The sequence below is a fragment of the Musca autumnalis genome, unplaced genomic scaffold (assembly GCF_047663935.1).
Source record: "Musca autumnalis isolate F117 unplaced genomic scaffold, ASM4766393v1 scaffold_1, whole genome shotgun sequence".
NCBI lineage: Eukaryota > Metazoa > Arthropoda > Insecta > Diptera > Muscidae > Musca > Musca autumnalis.
In genome coordinates, this window is record NW_027411644.1 from 289,904,856 (window position 1) to 289,922,267 (window position 17,412).

At 32.1% G+C, this 17,412-nt stretch overlaps 2 protein-coding genes across 5 annotated transcripts in view; both read right to left on the reverse strand.

Annotated features, from left to right (window-relative positions):
- Window positions 1-17,412, reverse strand: part of LOC141389683 (octopamine receptor beta-3R-like) — an 825,473-nt gene that overhangs the window by 411,240 nt on the left and 396,821 nt on the right. The window lies entirely within an intron of this gene.
- Window positions 1-17,412, reverse strand: part of LOC141392074 (octopamine receptor beta-3R-like) — a 557,224-nt gene that overhangs the window by 134,218 nt on the left and 405,594 nt on the right. The window lies entirely within an intron of this gene.

Below are 17,412 nucleotides of genomic sequence, written 5' to 3' on the forward strand. Positions count from 1 at the left end.
TTGCGACAGCATATATCTACAAATGTACCACTCAATAGTTACGTGTATATAGCACAATAACAATCGCTATTAACAATGAGTCTGGGGGATTTTTTCTTGGACACTACAGTAGATACTGGAAAAACGGTTTTTGATCTGAATAATTTTGACAGGAATCCGATCAGAAGGCAACATATCGATCGCTATAGCTTCATCAGGTATATCACCAACATTTCCGAATATTTTTTGTTTATTGCATATGCAGTTTGCATTTTGTCTGGCTTATAGAACAAACGGTCTATCTCTAGTGTCACACAAGTAAGAAACATAGTATGTATGTCTACAATTTATTCTAAATTTTTAAACATTTAAATTAAAAGTTGCAATAGAAACCGACATTGTAATAAAACACAATATTCACTTGAAAAGCTTTCAGCACTTTTTAAACACCTACACTAACACAATACTCATTTCTACCCACATAGATAGGTAGGGTTACAAACACGTCAAGTACAAATTCTTGCATATGTATGCACACATGGTGTATGTGTGTTACAGATAATAGAAGATAACATATATGTGGCATATTTGTATAGAAATATTTTTGTAACATTTACGAAGGTCACACACAACATGGGACACTTTTGTGCCATTCACGTACTGCTGCTATAGTTGCAAGAATGTTATACGAAATAAAACACTTATACATATACCCAGCAAACAATTTTGCATGCAAACATGTAGTTAAAGAGATATATAAAATGACATCAATATCGCTCGTGTTACATGAGAGTGGCCCTTAAGAGATCCATTACATTTCAGATGCTAATTATGCAATTTTCACCATTTGCTTAGAGTGTACTTTTTACTTTCATTAGAAGTGTATGCTGAAGAAAAGATAGAATGTTTCACAATTTTTTTTTTGATTTTTTGCAATTGTCATTGTCGTCATTTCATGCCGAGAAAGAACAAGTCAACATTGTACAACTTCCAAATTATTTTGCTGGGTAGCCACACTCATCCGTACACACTTTACCATATTGCCTCTTCGTGTGTAAGCTGGTATCTTCTTTTATGCGATGACTGAGTGTGTGAGTGGATATGATAGAAAAGAAGAATTTGCGGTTACATGAGAGAGGATATGTGTGTCTGCATGAAAGTCTGTTATTTTAGGAATTATTAAAGTGCTTACGTGGCTTTAGATTTCAGGCTGACTTTGAAAAATGTTGTCTTCCATCGTCTATGCATTTTTTATAATCCTTAAACACACAATATGTGTTTATATGTAGTCGTACATTTTTGTATGAGTATGTGAAATTGTTGCTACATTTTTTTAAATATTTATCTACTGTATTTGTTAAATACGAATAATAAAAATATGCACGGAACTATATCAAATGGAAAATGAATTGCAAAAAGTTTTCACAACATATTTTATTCAGAATATTTTATTTTGTGGAAACTTAAGCAAATTTCTGCCAACTCCTGATGCACTTACGAAAGTTGATCTAATAAAATAATGTGTAGTACATATGGATGTGGTGATGTGTGGTAAATCGACAGCAAATTTTGTCAGTTGGATATTTCGGGTTGTTGCAAAAAGTGTATGATAAAATGTATATTTTTAAGGTGAACAAGTCAGCTCTTGTTTCATTCCTGGTGATCAAAAGCTCTTTCCAGGCTGAATGTGATCCCGGATCTTCAACCTCATGGTTCAATTCTAAGCATTTAGAATTACTTTACCGTTTTTTCAAGAGCCAGGCGCGTGGTGACTTGCACACAATATACACTGGCAGTCAGTACCAACACGGTGAGTGTTAAAGTGCGTTGTAGCAACAATGCTTCAATCCGCAAAGCATTGAATTCCAATTTTCCAGTTTTCAAAGTGCTATGTTTTATTCCATTTAATTTCAAACAAAAGATACTTAATAGCTAAAGCATTTCATTCTTACAAAAAGTAAACATTCTCTTGAATTTAATTCTTAGAGACTTCGGATTCATATAAAGGTTGTGCTGCATTAATACTAGCATGTCTTTCACCGCAAAGCGGAGAGTTTTCGGGCACGAGCAATGTTGAAATAAAGAAAAATAAAAAATAATTAAAAAAATTAAGCTAATTTTTTTTATTTTAAACGCACTTAAAGCTAGAAAATAATTTTTCGCTTAGCATCAAGTAGTATATTCTTCTTCATGATGAAATCTCTCAAATAAAACGCTTGCCGTTTAATTTTGTCACCATTTTTAATTTAGATGCAAGCGTTTTATTTGAGAGATTCCATCACGAAGAAGAATATACTACTTGATGCTAAGCGAATCATTATTTTCTAGCTTTATGTGCATTTATAAGTAAAACAATGTAGCTTATTTTTTTAAATTATAAACGATCTATGAAAAGCTTCCTACGGTTCTAGCTGGGCGAACGTAGGCCCCAAGGAGAGGTGTAGAGAAAAACTTATTGTAAGCATGTCTTCTTCCTACGGCTTTAGGCTCCAAGGGAAGTTGTAGGTAACTTATTTATCCAATAATACATATATCTATAGGCTCCCTTAATCCCTTAACTTAACCAGTCGATGAATACGCATTTGTGGGAAAATGGGCAGTTTAATAACAAGTAAGAAAGTATCAGTCTGCTGTGCTGACGGAGATATGCCCTCCAAACCTGACAAAAAAGAAAAAAAAAACCAAAAAAGAACACCATGGTGTAAGAAAGAAGGTGATACAATAATAGCAACCTATGTCTTCATTTGCTGTCAAAACATATTTTTAATCAAAAATAAATAACAAATATTTCGCTTCTATAAAAAATATCTGTGTACAACATCTTTGTTTAAGCTTCGCGAATAATATTTTAACGTTTTCTTCTAACATTTGTGGATATTTCGCGCAAAACAATTTGACAGCAAATGAAGACTACAACCTAACGTCAACTATTGGATCACCTTGTTAAATTCGCCTTGAAGAACACCAAAGCAAAACACAATAATATTGCCGTATATAAAATATATTGATAGGTACCGTAAGGTGGGGCTATCCCAAAAACATTTGTAGTAACCAAATTTCTTCATAAAGGACTCGAAATATTAATTTCATTAAACTAAGTTTGGAAGACAATTTTGAAAAAGTTTTAGAGTTATCTTGCAGTTTTAGTATGTGTCGGAAGGGTTTTGGAGCTTTGGGCCATTATCTCTATACGTATTGACGTACTCCGGAAAAAAATTGTACCGTTGTTAATGAGGCCGCTAGAACAACCTACTGAATAAAGAATCCAAACGATGCGAGGGGAGCTCTTAAACTTCACTTTTTCCGAATTTCGTGTGCGAGGTACCCGAGGGAGTGGACCGATATAGTCCATATTCCAACCTGATACATGACTGCATGAAATAAGACGATATGTAAAGTCTGTACCAATCAGAAACTCCATGCGAGAATTGTTTTGCGGATTTGCCATTATATCATCGTAAACGGAGCCGCGAGGAAAACCTACTGAAAACAAGTAAAAAAGTGTCAGTCGGCTTTGCCGACAGATATATACCCTCAGCCAATGTGAAGCGAAATTTTACCTCCGGACAGATCGAATGTATTTCAGGTCTCTTCAGAATGTGGCCCTTTTTGGACATTTGAACTTGCCGACAACAATGTGGAATAGGAATTAACTGCACTTAGACACAAATGATGAACTTTTGTAGTGCAGGTACCCTTAGGGAGGACCGATATGGGCCATTTTAGAAGTTAAACTAAATTTTGATAAAATATTAGGAGATCCAAAGTGATATTTTTTTAAATATTGGGGGAAGTACCGAAAGTTGTGGACCGGTATTGCCCATGTGACTAAGTTTGGATATAATATAACGAAGACCAAATGTTTTACCAAATCAGTTGAACAGTTCGAGAGTTATCGTGTTCTCCGACCGCCACATATGGTGACATAGGGGTTTTTTACACCTTTCGGGCTGTTTTCGCAAGAAATATGGACTTGCCCCTGAAAAAACGTTTACCGTCGTAATGGAGGTAGCGAATGCAAATCGCTTCAACAAAAATCAAAGTGATTCGAGAGCAGGTCTTAAAGTGAACTTATCCGAAATTTTGTGTGAGAGGTACCAGAAGGAGTAGACAAATTTAGTCCATATTCGAACCTGATCTATATCTGGTAGATATATTAGGATGTGCAAAGTATGGATTACATCGGTCACTCCCTTCAAGAGTTATTGTGCACACAATTTTTCCGATCATTTCTGAAGTTTTGTGAGAGATGTACCTGAAGGAGTGGACCGATATAGCCCATCTTCGAATTTAAACTATGTTTTGATAAAATATTACGAAGGCCACATTTTGGACCGAATCGACCGATCCGTTATCATGCGCTCCTACCACTACACAAGGTGTCATAGGGGCTTTTTGCACCTTTCCGGCCATTTTCTCGGGAAGTATGGACTTGCCCCTAATGAAACTTGTGCCGTCGTATGGGGGGAAGTGAATACAAGTTGTTGCAACAAAAATCAAAGCGATTCGAGAGCAGGTCCTAAACTGAACTTGTCCGAAATTTTGTGTGGGAGGTACCCGAAGGAGTAGTCCGATTTAGTCCATATTGAATTCTCATCTAAGTCTGGTAGAAATTTCACGAAATTTCAAGTATGGACCAAATCGGTTACTCCCTTCAAGAGTTATCGTGCGCACAAATTTTCCGAACATTTTGGAACTTTTGTGGGGGAGGAACCGGAAGGAGTGGACCGATATAGCTCATCTTCGAACTTAAACTAAGTTTGGACTAAATATTACGAAAGTTAAAATTTGAACCGAATCGGTTCATCCGTTCGAGAGTTATCGTGCGCACCAGCCAGCCAGACAGACGGACAGACAGACGGACGGACATTGCTCAATCGACTCCAAATTGTCTAAAACACATTTCGTCCAAACATACTTGGGGTCTAAAACCGTTATTTCGATGAGGCACATTTTGCCCGTATGAAAGTGTATATACCCTTTCTAGCCTAAAGGCTGAGGGTATAAAAATTCAAAACTATCTGAGAGGAGCTCTTAAAATCCACTTTATCTGAATTTTGTGTGGAAGGTATCCGAAGGAGTGGACCGATATGGCCCATCTTCGAACTTAAACTAAGTTTGGACAAAATATTACGATACTCAAATTTGAATCGGTTGATCCATGGACATGGCTAAATCGACTTCACATTGCCTGAAACGTATTTCGTCCAAACATATTTAGGTTCTAAAACCGTTATTTCGATGAGGCACATTTTTGGTCGTATCAAAGTGCATATACCCTTTCTAGCCTAAAGGCTGAGGGTATAAAAACGTGGTAAATACTTGGGTAAATATCCGAGTACCAATGGGTATTTACCCAGCAAAAAACTCATTACAAATCTCCTTAGTAACCCATTATTTTAACAAGAGCATGTTTTTAGAAGTCTGTAGTTAACTCTCTTCGCCAGTCATCGTGGGCGCAATTTTTGAGAAAAAGATTTAACTCGAACTTAAGCTAAGTTTGGATAATGTTACGAGGTCCAAATTTTGAACAGAACTGGTTGATCCGTGCGAGAGTTATCGTGCTCTCAATCCATCCTGACAAACATACAGGCGGACGGAGGTAATTAAATCAACTCCAGATCATCTGAAACGGATTTTGTCCAGACAAACTTGGAGTCAACATACTTAGATCAAGTTCGAATATGGGCTATATCGGTCCATTCTTTCGGGTAACTCACCCACAAAATGTTATTGCTAATATGCTCTCGAAGGGACTGTACCGATTTGGTTAATATAATATTTCTGCCAGAGATATACATATATTAGGTTCAATTATGGACAATATCGGTCCACTTCTTCGGGTATCTCCCATACAAAAATTAAAAATATTTCTGACAAGTGTGGTATAGCCCCCATATAACGGTACCTTACGATGTTCGGTATTTTGATGATTTTAGCTAACATTTTTAACTGAAGTGGCTGTAATTTGTCACCTGAAGGTCCCAGCGATTGAAAAACTTCTACAACAAAAATTTTGAACATAGTGTGGTATAGCCCCTATATAACGGTACATTCCGATGTTCGGTATTTTGATGATTTTAGCTAAAATTTTTAACTGAAGTAGCTGTAATTTGTCATCTGAGGTTCCCGGCGATTGAAAAACTTCTACAACAAAAATTGTGAACATAGGTCCATGTTGTTGTATAGTTCTTATATAACGGTACCTCCCGGTTTTAAGTATTGTGGAGATATTACCTAATTTTTTTTATCGAAGTAATAGTAGTTTGAGATTTGAGGTTTCCGGTGGTCAATAAACTTCTCCACCAAAAATTGTCAACATAGGTCTATGTTTTGGTGTATATTACGGTACCTCCCGATTCGCCTTCTTCATTAACATTAAGCGCATCCGATTCTTTCACGATCTTAAAATCAACCATGAGAAGCTCGGTGTATATTTCATCTTCGAGTCTTTTAACGCTGCACATATATGGATATAAATCAGCATCCTTTCTCCTTTCTGGATTTGTGGTATCATCTGGAAGAGGATTTTTGAATATTGCTTGGTTTGTAGTTGAAGAATAATCAGATTCACGATGGTAATCCGGGCCATAAGATTCAAAGTCCGAAACATACAATTGACAACTTTTCATTGGAGTTATAAACGGAGATTCCGTATGTCCCTTTGCTATTTTCACTGGCTTGCGTTTAACATACGATTCAGTATTTTTGTTTGTTTCTGCTAAGTTCAACTCGACTGGTAGCTCTTGAGCAAAGTCAAATACTTTAGTTGGACAGCCTTCAAAATACCAATGCTTCTGCCCCATATTCAGTACAATACTAGCCTGCTCCATAAAATCTGTTGCCAGAAGAGTGCGGTTGATTTTATTTTCCGGAAAAAACTAAAAAATCGATGTCAAAACTTCTTCCTCCAACCAATGCCTTGCATGTTGTTGTAAGAAATGTTTGATTGGTTGTGGATCCATCGGCCAACGTTGTTTTACATCTAATGGTATCAAATTTACATCCTTTTAACTGCATAATTCGCTTTAAACTTGAACTGGCTACACTCGTTTTAGAGCCGGTATCAAAATAAGCTTGTCCAGAAAATCCAAATATTTCCACATTCACCCTTGGAATGTCACGACCGATACACATACCATACGAATTAAAACTTACGTTCATTTGACTGTTATTTCCTGGCTTTTCATTGCATTTAGGACAATTTGCACCAACAAAACCTGGTGCATTACATCCGTAGCAAGCCAATTTTGGTTCTAAAACTTCTGTCTTGGCATTTGAATTTACATCTTCAACAACATTTTGCTTTTTAAAGCAGCTTTCAGCAGTATGGCCTTTCTTTCCGCAAAAGGAGCAACGGTTTAGACCACATTGAGGACCACTTTCTAAATGTTTTGTGTTCACAACAACGCATTCACTAATTGTAAGTTCAGCTTCCCTTGCATCTGCCAGAAGTTCTTCAAAAGTTTTAACTTTATGACGAAAGACACGTTCCCTTATTTGAGGATGAAGCATCCCAAACACCATATCAATCTGGCTGGATTCTGTAGGAATGCTAACTGCGCAAATAACGTTCTCTTCTTTCGAATGAATGTATCTGTAGGTTCATTTTTACCCTGTTTAAGCTCAAACAATTCCGCATAAATTCGCCATGCTGGTTTCGGTGGAGCAAAGGCCTCCTGTAACATTTTAATGACATCTTTGAAAGTTTTGGTTTTACCCTTAACAACACTCCACCATTCTGCAGCATCTCCTTGAAGTAGCATAGGCATACCATTAACAGCATTAGCATCAGCAACGTCTTCAACAAGCTGGTATGTTGTTATAGCTGATATAAACTCCTCAACTTTCGTAGAACATCGTTCTCCATTGAATCTTGCTGTGCAACCGCTATACGATCCATTTTTGTCGCTGGGTCTGTTTATGGATTTCAATAGACTTTCAAATTGTTCTTTTGTAAGCGAAACCATGTTCGTATTCCTTGTAATTGGTTTGCTTTTGCGTGCACCTTCTGCAATAACTCTTTTATTCATAAATATTGACTATGGACAGGATATCCCTAATCTTGTTACACGGGTTGAAGAAACAATTTTGGGATTTTGCCAGATGGAAAGGCCACAATTTATGTCCACTATTGTCGTAAACCAATTCTACAATATATTTCCAATAAAAATTCTTCTTGACGGCTTTCTGGGCGTTATTCGGGCCTCGCTGTTGGGCGTCAATTTGTAGCGGGATACTAATCTTTGTGGGCGCCAATTGCAGAAGGTTCTTAAGCGAATTGAAAACACGAACACGTTACAAAAACTATTCTTTATTTAATAAAATTATATGTGTTTGATATGAAGGTTTCAAAGAGACTGAATGTATGAAAAAATATGTATATCAATATTGGGATAAAATAACATATTTGACAACATAAACAATGACATAATTACAAAAGGACAAAACTACTATGTTTTCAATACGCCACATATTTTATACATATTTTATTTTATTTTATTTTATTTTATTTTATTTTATTTTATTTTATTTTATTTTATTTTATTTTATTTTATTTTATTTTATTTTATTTTATTTTATTTTATTTTATTTTATTTTATTTTATTTTATTTTATTTTATTTTATTTTATTTTATTTTATTTTATTTTATTTTATTTTATTTTATTTTATTTTATTTTATTTTATTTTATTTTATTTTATTTTATTTTATTTTATTTTATTTTATTTTATTTTATTTTATTTTATTTTATTTTATTTTATTTTATTTTATTTTATTTTATTTTATTTTATTTTATTTTATTTTATTTTATTTTATTTTATTTTATTTTATTTTATTTTATTTTATTTTATTTTATTTTATTTTATTTTATTTTATTTTATTTTATTTTATTTTATTTTATTTTATTTTATTTTATTTTATTTTATTTTATTTTATTTTATTTTATTTTATTTTATTTTATTTTATTTTATTTTATTTTATTTTATTTTATTTTATTTTATTTTATTTTATTTTATTTTATTTTATTTTATTTTATTTTATTTTATTTTATTTTATTTTATTTTATTTTATTTTATTTTATTTTATTTTATTTTATTTTATTTTATTTTATTTTATTTTATTTTATTTTATTTTATTTTATTTTATTTTATTTTATTTTATTTTATTTTATTTTATTTTATTTTATTTTATTTTATTTTATTTTATTTTATTTTATTTTATTTTATTTTATTTTATTTTATTTTATTTTATTTTATTTTATTTTATTTTATTTTATTTTATTTTATTTTATTTTATTTTATTTTATTTTATTTTATTTTATTTTATTTTATTTTATTTTATTTTATTTTATTTTATTTTATTTTATTTTATTTTATTTTATTTTATTTTATTTTATTTTATTTTATTTTATTTTATTTTATTTTATTTTATTTTATTTTATTTTATTTTATTTTATTTTATTTTATTTTATTTTATTTTATTTTATTTTATTTTATTTTATTTTATTTTATTTTATTTTATTTTATTTTATTTTATTTTATTTTATTTTATTTTATTTTATTTTATTTTATTTTATTTTATTTTATTTTATTTTATTTTATTTTATTTTATTTTATTTTATTTTATTTTATTTTATTTTATTTTATTTTATTTTATTTTATTTTATTTTATTTTATTTTATTTTATTTTATTTTATTTTATTTTATTTTATTTTATTTTATTTTATTTTATTTTATTTTATTTTATTTTATTTTATTTTATTTTATTTTATTTTATTTTATTTTATTTTATTTTATTTTATTTTATTTTATTTTATTTTATTTTATTTTATTTTATTTTATTTTATTTTATTTTATTTTATTTTATTTTATTTTATTTTATTTTATTTTATTTTATTTTATTTTATTTTATTTTATTTTATTTTATTTTATTTTATTTTATTTTATTTTATTTTATTTTATTTTATTTTATTTTATTTTATTTTATTTTATTTTATTTTATTTTATTTTATTTTATTTTATTTTATTTTATTTTATTTTATTTTATTTTATTTTATTTTATTTTATTTTATTTTATTTTATTTTATTTTATTTTATTTTATTTTATTTTATTTTATTTTATTTTATTTTATTTTATTTTATTTTATTTTATTTTATTTTATTTTATTTTATTTTATTTTATTTTATTTTATTTTATTTTATTTTATTTTATTTTATTTTATTTTATTTTATTTTATTTTATTTTATTTTATTTTATTTTATTTTATTTTATTTTATTTTATTTTATTTTATTTTATTTTATTTTATTTTATTTTATTTTATTTTATTTTATTTTATTTTATTTTATTTTATTTTATTTTATTTTATTTTATTTTATTTTATTTTATTTTATTTTATTTTATTTTATTTTATTTTATTTTATTTTATTTTATTTTATTTTATTTTATTTTATTTTATTTTATTTTATTTTATTTTATTTTATTTTATTTTATTTTATTTTATTTTATTTTATTTTATTTTATTTTATTTTATTTTATTTTATTTTATTTTATTTTATTTTATTTTATTTTATTTTATTTTATTTTATTTTATTTTATTTTATTTTATTTTATTTTATTTTATTTTATTTTATTTTATTTTATTTTATTTTATATTATTTTATTTTATTTTATTTTATTTTATTTTATTTTATTTTATTTTATTTTTTATATTAGTTAATTTTATTTTATTTTGTTTTATTTTATTTTTTATTTTATTTTATATTTTTGATTTATTTTTTATATTAGTTTATTTTATTTTAGTTTATTTATCTGGCCCATTACAGAACATTTTTTCATAAGCCAAACTAAGAAAATATCTCCATTCCTCTCTATTTGCTGTTTTATTTTCCCATTATTTTGAAGATAACACCAACAACCAACGAACTACCTGTTATTTGACATTCTAGATTCCCACTTCTCCACAAAAAAATTTCAACAAAGGTGAATAAATATAAATTTGATGCCGCAGCATCCAAAGGACAGCCGCAGCTCGTCTGTAAAAAATTAAGGACGAAGACGTCTTAACACAATGAGTGGTTGTAAGTCACTGCATACGCTTTCCACAAGTTTCTTCACTGATTCTACTAAGTTGTTTCTTCCACGACCGGACAACTTAGTTTTCCGAAGAACCAAAATTAATAAATATAAATTCGATGCCGCAGCATTCAACAGACAGCCGCAGCTCGTCTTTTAAAAAAATAAGGATAGACCCGCGAGTCTTAACACAAAGAGTGATTTTAAGTCACTGATATATTTCAATAATATTTCGCTTAACTGTATCAATACAAAATATTTCTTAGGCTACCCTTTCATTACAATTCTTATCACTAAACTCTATGTTCTAAAAATACAAACATTCGATACCACTATCGATACCAGCTACCACTGCATGGGGGATCTTCAACTCTTATCTTAAAACACTTCCATTATCAAATCAATGGAAAATTTGAAAATCTGTTCAAAGTATTTTGAACAAAAGGTCTATGTTTTAGTATAGCCCGAATATGACGATACCTCCGAATTATATGTAGTTTGAGGATTTTAGCTATATTTGTGAGCCAAATTAGCGGTAACTTGTCATTTGAGGCTCCAGCCGGCCACAAAACTTCTTCAATAAAAGATGTTAGTATACAGTTCGTGGGAAATAGTTTTTTTCCTTTGCTATTATTACCATACTTTGCTTCTGTTAAATACATTTTTATAACCTCAGCCTTTAGGCTAAGGATACGATGAAAATGTGCCTTTGATACGATGAAAATGTGCCTCATCGAAATAATGGTTTTAGACCCCATGTATGTTTGGACGAAATGAGTTTCAGACAATTTTGAGTCGATCTAGCCATGTCCGTCCGTCTGTCTGTCTGTCCTGCTGGCTGGAGCGCACGATAACTCTCGAACGGGTGAACCGATTCGGTTCAATAGGTCCACTCCTTTGGGTACCTCCCACACAACATTTGGGAAAAGTTCCGTTTAGGGCCATCTCTCGAATCGCTTTGATTTTTGTTTTAGCAACTTGTGTTCACTGCCCTCCATACGACGGTACAAGTTTCATCAGGGGCAAGTCCACACTTCCTTAGAAAATAGCCTGAAAGTTGCAAAAAACCCCTATGACACCGTGTGAGGTGGTTGGGGCCCAAGATAACTCTCGAACGGATCTGCCGATTCGGTCCAAAATATGGCCTTAGTAATATTTTGTCCAAACATAGTTTAAGTTTGAAGATAAGCCATATTGGTCCACTCCTTCTGGTACCTCCCCCACAAAAGTTCAAAAACGTTCGGAAAAATTGTTCGTACGGTAACTCTTGAAGGGAGTGGCCGAATTGGTCTTTACTTTACACATCATAATATATCTACCAGATATAGATCAGGTTTAAATGTGGACTATATTTGTCCACTCCATCCGGTACCTCCCACACAAAATTTCGGATAAGTTCACTTTATGACCTAATATCGAATCACTTTGATTTTTGTTGAAGCAACTTGCATTCGCTGCCTCTATTACGATGGTAAAAGTTTTTTAGGGGCAAGTCCATACTTCTTGAGCAAACAGCCCGTATAGTGTAAAAACCCCATATGGCACCATATGTTGTGGCTGGAGATCCACTTCCATAACGGTCAATGTCGATCCGTTCCTTTTAGTATCTCCTCCGCAAAACTTTTGATCTTTAATCCTAATCAACATTTTTGTCGGTTCAAATGCCAAACATTTTTAAAACCCCCTAAATACATACGCATTTTGGGAAAAAATTGTTTCAATATACACAGGCTGAGGGTATATCTCTGTCGGCAAAGTCGACGAATACTTTTTTACTTGTTATTCTCTACCTTTCGTTGTGGAACACTGTCATGCGTCAAACCTCTGCTCTGCATCTTCATCACAAAATCTACACTCCTTCTTCAAAAAAGTGACAGCGGTACAATACATCCTAATGCCACAAATAGTACTGCAACTGACATCCCAATACATCTTAATCAAAATCGCTCTTCCGGTAACAATGCTCCGCAAAATTGCTACATGAATACGTTTTTGCGTAAACATGTCATAACCTTAAGTCAAAAAAGCAGAAAACCCCATTGTTTGTTTAAGTTGTTATTTTTATAGTCGCTAACTCTCTGGTTATCCACCAAATGTCACAGTTTGCTCAATGCTCTAAGGCCACTCTTGTACACCATAACACGTTTTGTAATAAATGTTTCAATGCATAGGTAGTTTCACCATAATACTCTCACATTTTTGTTGCATATTATTCACAATGAATGATATTCGTTGTTGTTGTTGAATTCTGCTGTCATTTTGGGGCAAATCCTCACGATTGTCTGGTCTGTTGGGAATGAATGTCAACAACATGAACGGCGTAAGTCGGGTACTAATAATTTCAATGTCAATGGATTAGAAGTGGATAACAACAGGCTAAGTCAATATCAATCAATCAATGCCGCATGGTAAGTACTTTTGTTGCAAAAAGTTAAATTGAAATGTTGCTAGTTTGTGTTTGTAGAATACGAAGAGGCAATCCATGGAGTGGATATTCATACTATTATGATAGAGTATCATTTGATAAATTAACACTCTTCGGGAAAAAAGAAATCAATGTTTGTGATTTTGGATTGATTTCATAGCCAAGAGAGATGTATATTGAACAACTTTTTACTTAGATTAATTTGTAAGAAAAAAGGACGATTATTAATATGCTATGCATTGGAGGTCCATGGTGGCGTATGATTTGAAATGTTAGTAATACGCCGTAGAGTAGTAGTAGATAGATTTAACAAGTAAGAACGGCGTTAAGTTCGGCCGGGCCGAACTTGTTATACCCTCCACGACAAGTTGTATTGAAGTAAAATGGAATAATTAGTTTCCTTTCGTGTGTGAAGAAGACTTAATACAAAATTTCAGCAATTTCGGTAAAACAATGTGAGGCACCATTCTGTGGGGGCTATTTCAAAACGTCGATCTATACCGACAAAATTCTGACGGAAAGTTTTTAGGCTCAAAGAAGACTAAATACGAAATTTCCTATATTTCGGTAAGAGAATGTGGCTAAAACTTAAAAAATACCGAAAATCATTGTTATACCCTCCACCACGAATTGTAATGAAGTTAAATGGAACAACTAGTTTCCTATTTTTTATGAAGAAGATTTAATATCAAATTTCAGCAATTTCGGTAATTTCGGTAAATGTGGTCAACCTTCAAAATACTGAAATTCGGGAGGTACCGTCCTATGGGGGCTATATCAAAACGTCGAACTATACTGACAAATTTCCGGCAAAAAGTTTTAAACTCAATCAAGGGTTAATTACCAAATTTCTGATATTTCGGTAAGATAAAGTGGCTAAAACCTTCAAGATACCGAAAATCTAGAGGTACGCTTCTATGGCGGATATAGGAAGACCTAGACCTAGATCTAGACCTATACTGATAGTTAACTTCTGGAATATTTTATAACCCCATGGAAGACTAAAGGTTTTTACCCCCTACGTAGAGTAAATACCTAATTTCTGTCATTTCTGGCCACAACCTTCAAAACACCGAAAATCGGGATGTACCGTTCTATAAGGGCAATATGAAGGCGTGGACCTATACCTTCATACTTTCAGGTGGGAAGTTTTGTACCCCTAACTAAGACTTAATATCAAATTTCAGATCTTTCGGTGGAATATTGAGGCCAGAACCTTCAAAATATCGCAAATTGCCATGTACCGTTCTATGGGGATATACGAAGGCGTGGACCTATACAGACAAATTTAGAGCGGAAAGTTGAATACCCCCCACGAAGACGAAGTATTTCGATGGACCATTTCGATGGACTATTGTGGTCACAACTTTCAAAATACCGAAAATCGGGAGGTACTGTTTGTATGGAGGCAATATTAAGGCGTGAACCGGTACCGAAAAATTTCTGGGGGAAAGTTTTCTACCCACACGAAGACTAAATACCAAATTTCAAAAAATTCGGTGGAATATCGATGCCACAAACTTCAAAATACCGGAAATCCGGAGGCGCCCTTCTTCGAAAAATTTCACATGGAAAGTTTTTCAGCCACAATCTTCAAAATACCGAAAATCGGGAGGTACCGTTCAATGGGGGCTATGCGAAGGCGTGGACATATACCGAAAAGTTTCTGGGGGAAAGTAGTATACCCACAACGAAGACTAAATACCAAATTTCAGCCATTTCTGGGGAATATTGAGGCCACAACCTTCAAAATACCGAAAATCGGGAGGTACCGTTCTATGGGGGCTATGCGAAGGCGTGGACCTTTACCCACAAAATTCTGGGGGAAGTTTTCTACCCCCAACGAAGACTAAGTACCAAATTTCAGCCAGTTTTGTGTGATAATGAAGCTATAACATTCAAATAACCGAAAATCGGGTGGTACCGTTCTATGGGGGCTATATCAAAACGTGGACCGAATATGGTTATATTGTCCACTCCTTCGGGTACCTCCCACACAAATCAATCTCGAATCATTTTGATTTGTGCTGAAGCAACTTGCATTCGCTGCCTCCATTGCAAGTGCCAATTTTTCTTAGGAGCATGTCCATACTTTCTGAGAAAATGGAACGAAATCTGTAAAAACTAGCTAAGGTACCAAGTGTAGTGGATGGATCGCACGATTACTCTCGAACCGATAAACCGATTCGGTCCAAAATTTGGCAGTTGTAATATTTTGCGCAAACTTACATCAAGTTCGAAGATGGCTTATATCGGTCCACGCATTTGTGTACCTCCATCACAAAAGTTCAAAACTTTTCCCTAAAATGATGCGTACGATAACTCGAAGGCAGTAACCGATTTGGTCCATACTTTGCACATCGTGATATTTCTACGGTTGTAATACGGACTATGTATGTATGTCAACTCATTCGGGTACCTCTCACACACAATTTCGGAAAAGTGCAGTTCAGGACCACCTCTCGAATCGTTTTGATTTATCTTACAACAGTGTGTACCCAAGGTCCCTGGATGGTACAAGTTTTTGAGCGGCAAGTCCATACTTCTTGAGAAATTTACCCGAAAGCTGTAAAAAACCCCTTCGGCCAACAGGTGTAGTGGCTGGTGCGCCCGACATCTCTCCAACCGAATATTGCGTTGGTCCACACTTATAATATAATATTTCTCCGAATATTAGATGAAAGTTCGAAAATATTCCCTAAACGGAGCAACCGATTTGATCCAAACTTTGGATCTCGAAATATTGTGTCCAAACTTAGTATATGTTCAAAAGTGTTCAATATTTTTGTTTAAGTGCGATGATCCTTTGTACATTTTTAACGAAGGTACACCTAGTGTCCCATGTTTTCTGATTTAATAGTCCAAAGCTTTAAATTATAAGGTGACCAACTGGAATTACTGGTGGGCGCGATATCCATATTTTTGTCGGCAAATTCATGAGGCCAAAATTCTGAAAACCCCCTAAATACATACGTTTGTTGGGAAAAAGTGTTTTACCTAAAGCAAAGAGGTACCGACACATAGTGGATGCGCCCAACGACAAAAATCAAAAAATTCATGTCGTCATTTTAAAAAATTTAAAGATGCAAGTAGCTTCAAAACTTTCCAAATTTTTCGAAACTCAGCATTTTTTTCCATTTTTCGCGGTTCTTAAGGAGAAAAAGCCTCACAAAATTGACTAATTTTGAAGAAAAAAAAAGTACTTAAAAATGAGAAAAATTAGTTATATTTTAGGCGGATTTATAAAACAAAGGACTATTTTTAACACCTTAGCTTAAGTTGAATCATTTAGTAAATTGCCTAAGCTACATTTTTCTAGTTGTGAACATTTCTCTAAATTGCAAGGGTTGCCAAATATTTTGGTTATAATATTGGTAAAAATTAAATAACTTAATATAGATGTATGGACTTCCTTAAAGGTTTAGTCACTTTCCAAAAATTCGCAAGAATGGTCACTTGTACCAAATTAAAACCTAGTGCCTATAGATTTCAAAACTGTATCGACTTTTTGCGAAAATTTGCGGTTTTGGCAGTTATGACGAACAGTTTAACTCCCTCTTTTAGTTGCTGAATTCATATTTTTTGAAGTTTTAAAATTATTTTTATTATCCTTTCTTAAACTTATGTTCAATATAATGTTTTTGTGGTATTAGTGATTTCTTTTATCATGGTAACTTGGAGCCGCACTGAAAACTCGCGATTGAAAAATAAAAGGTTTTGGGGGTATACACTTTAATAAATATTTTTCTTTTTTGGGACACCCGTCAAAACATGGAAAATTTCCCCGCACTGAGAACCAAAAATACGTTATTACAGGTAATTCTGCAGAAAAAAGGTGATTAAATCTTATAAAGTACAGAAAAATTTATGGTAACCCTATGGAGGCTGTGGCCAAAAGTGGACCAATGTCACATTTATTTATAAAATCCTGTT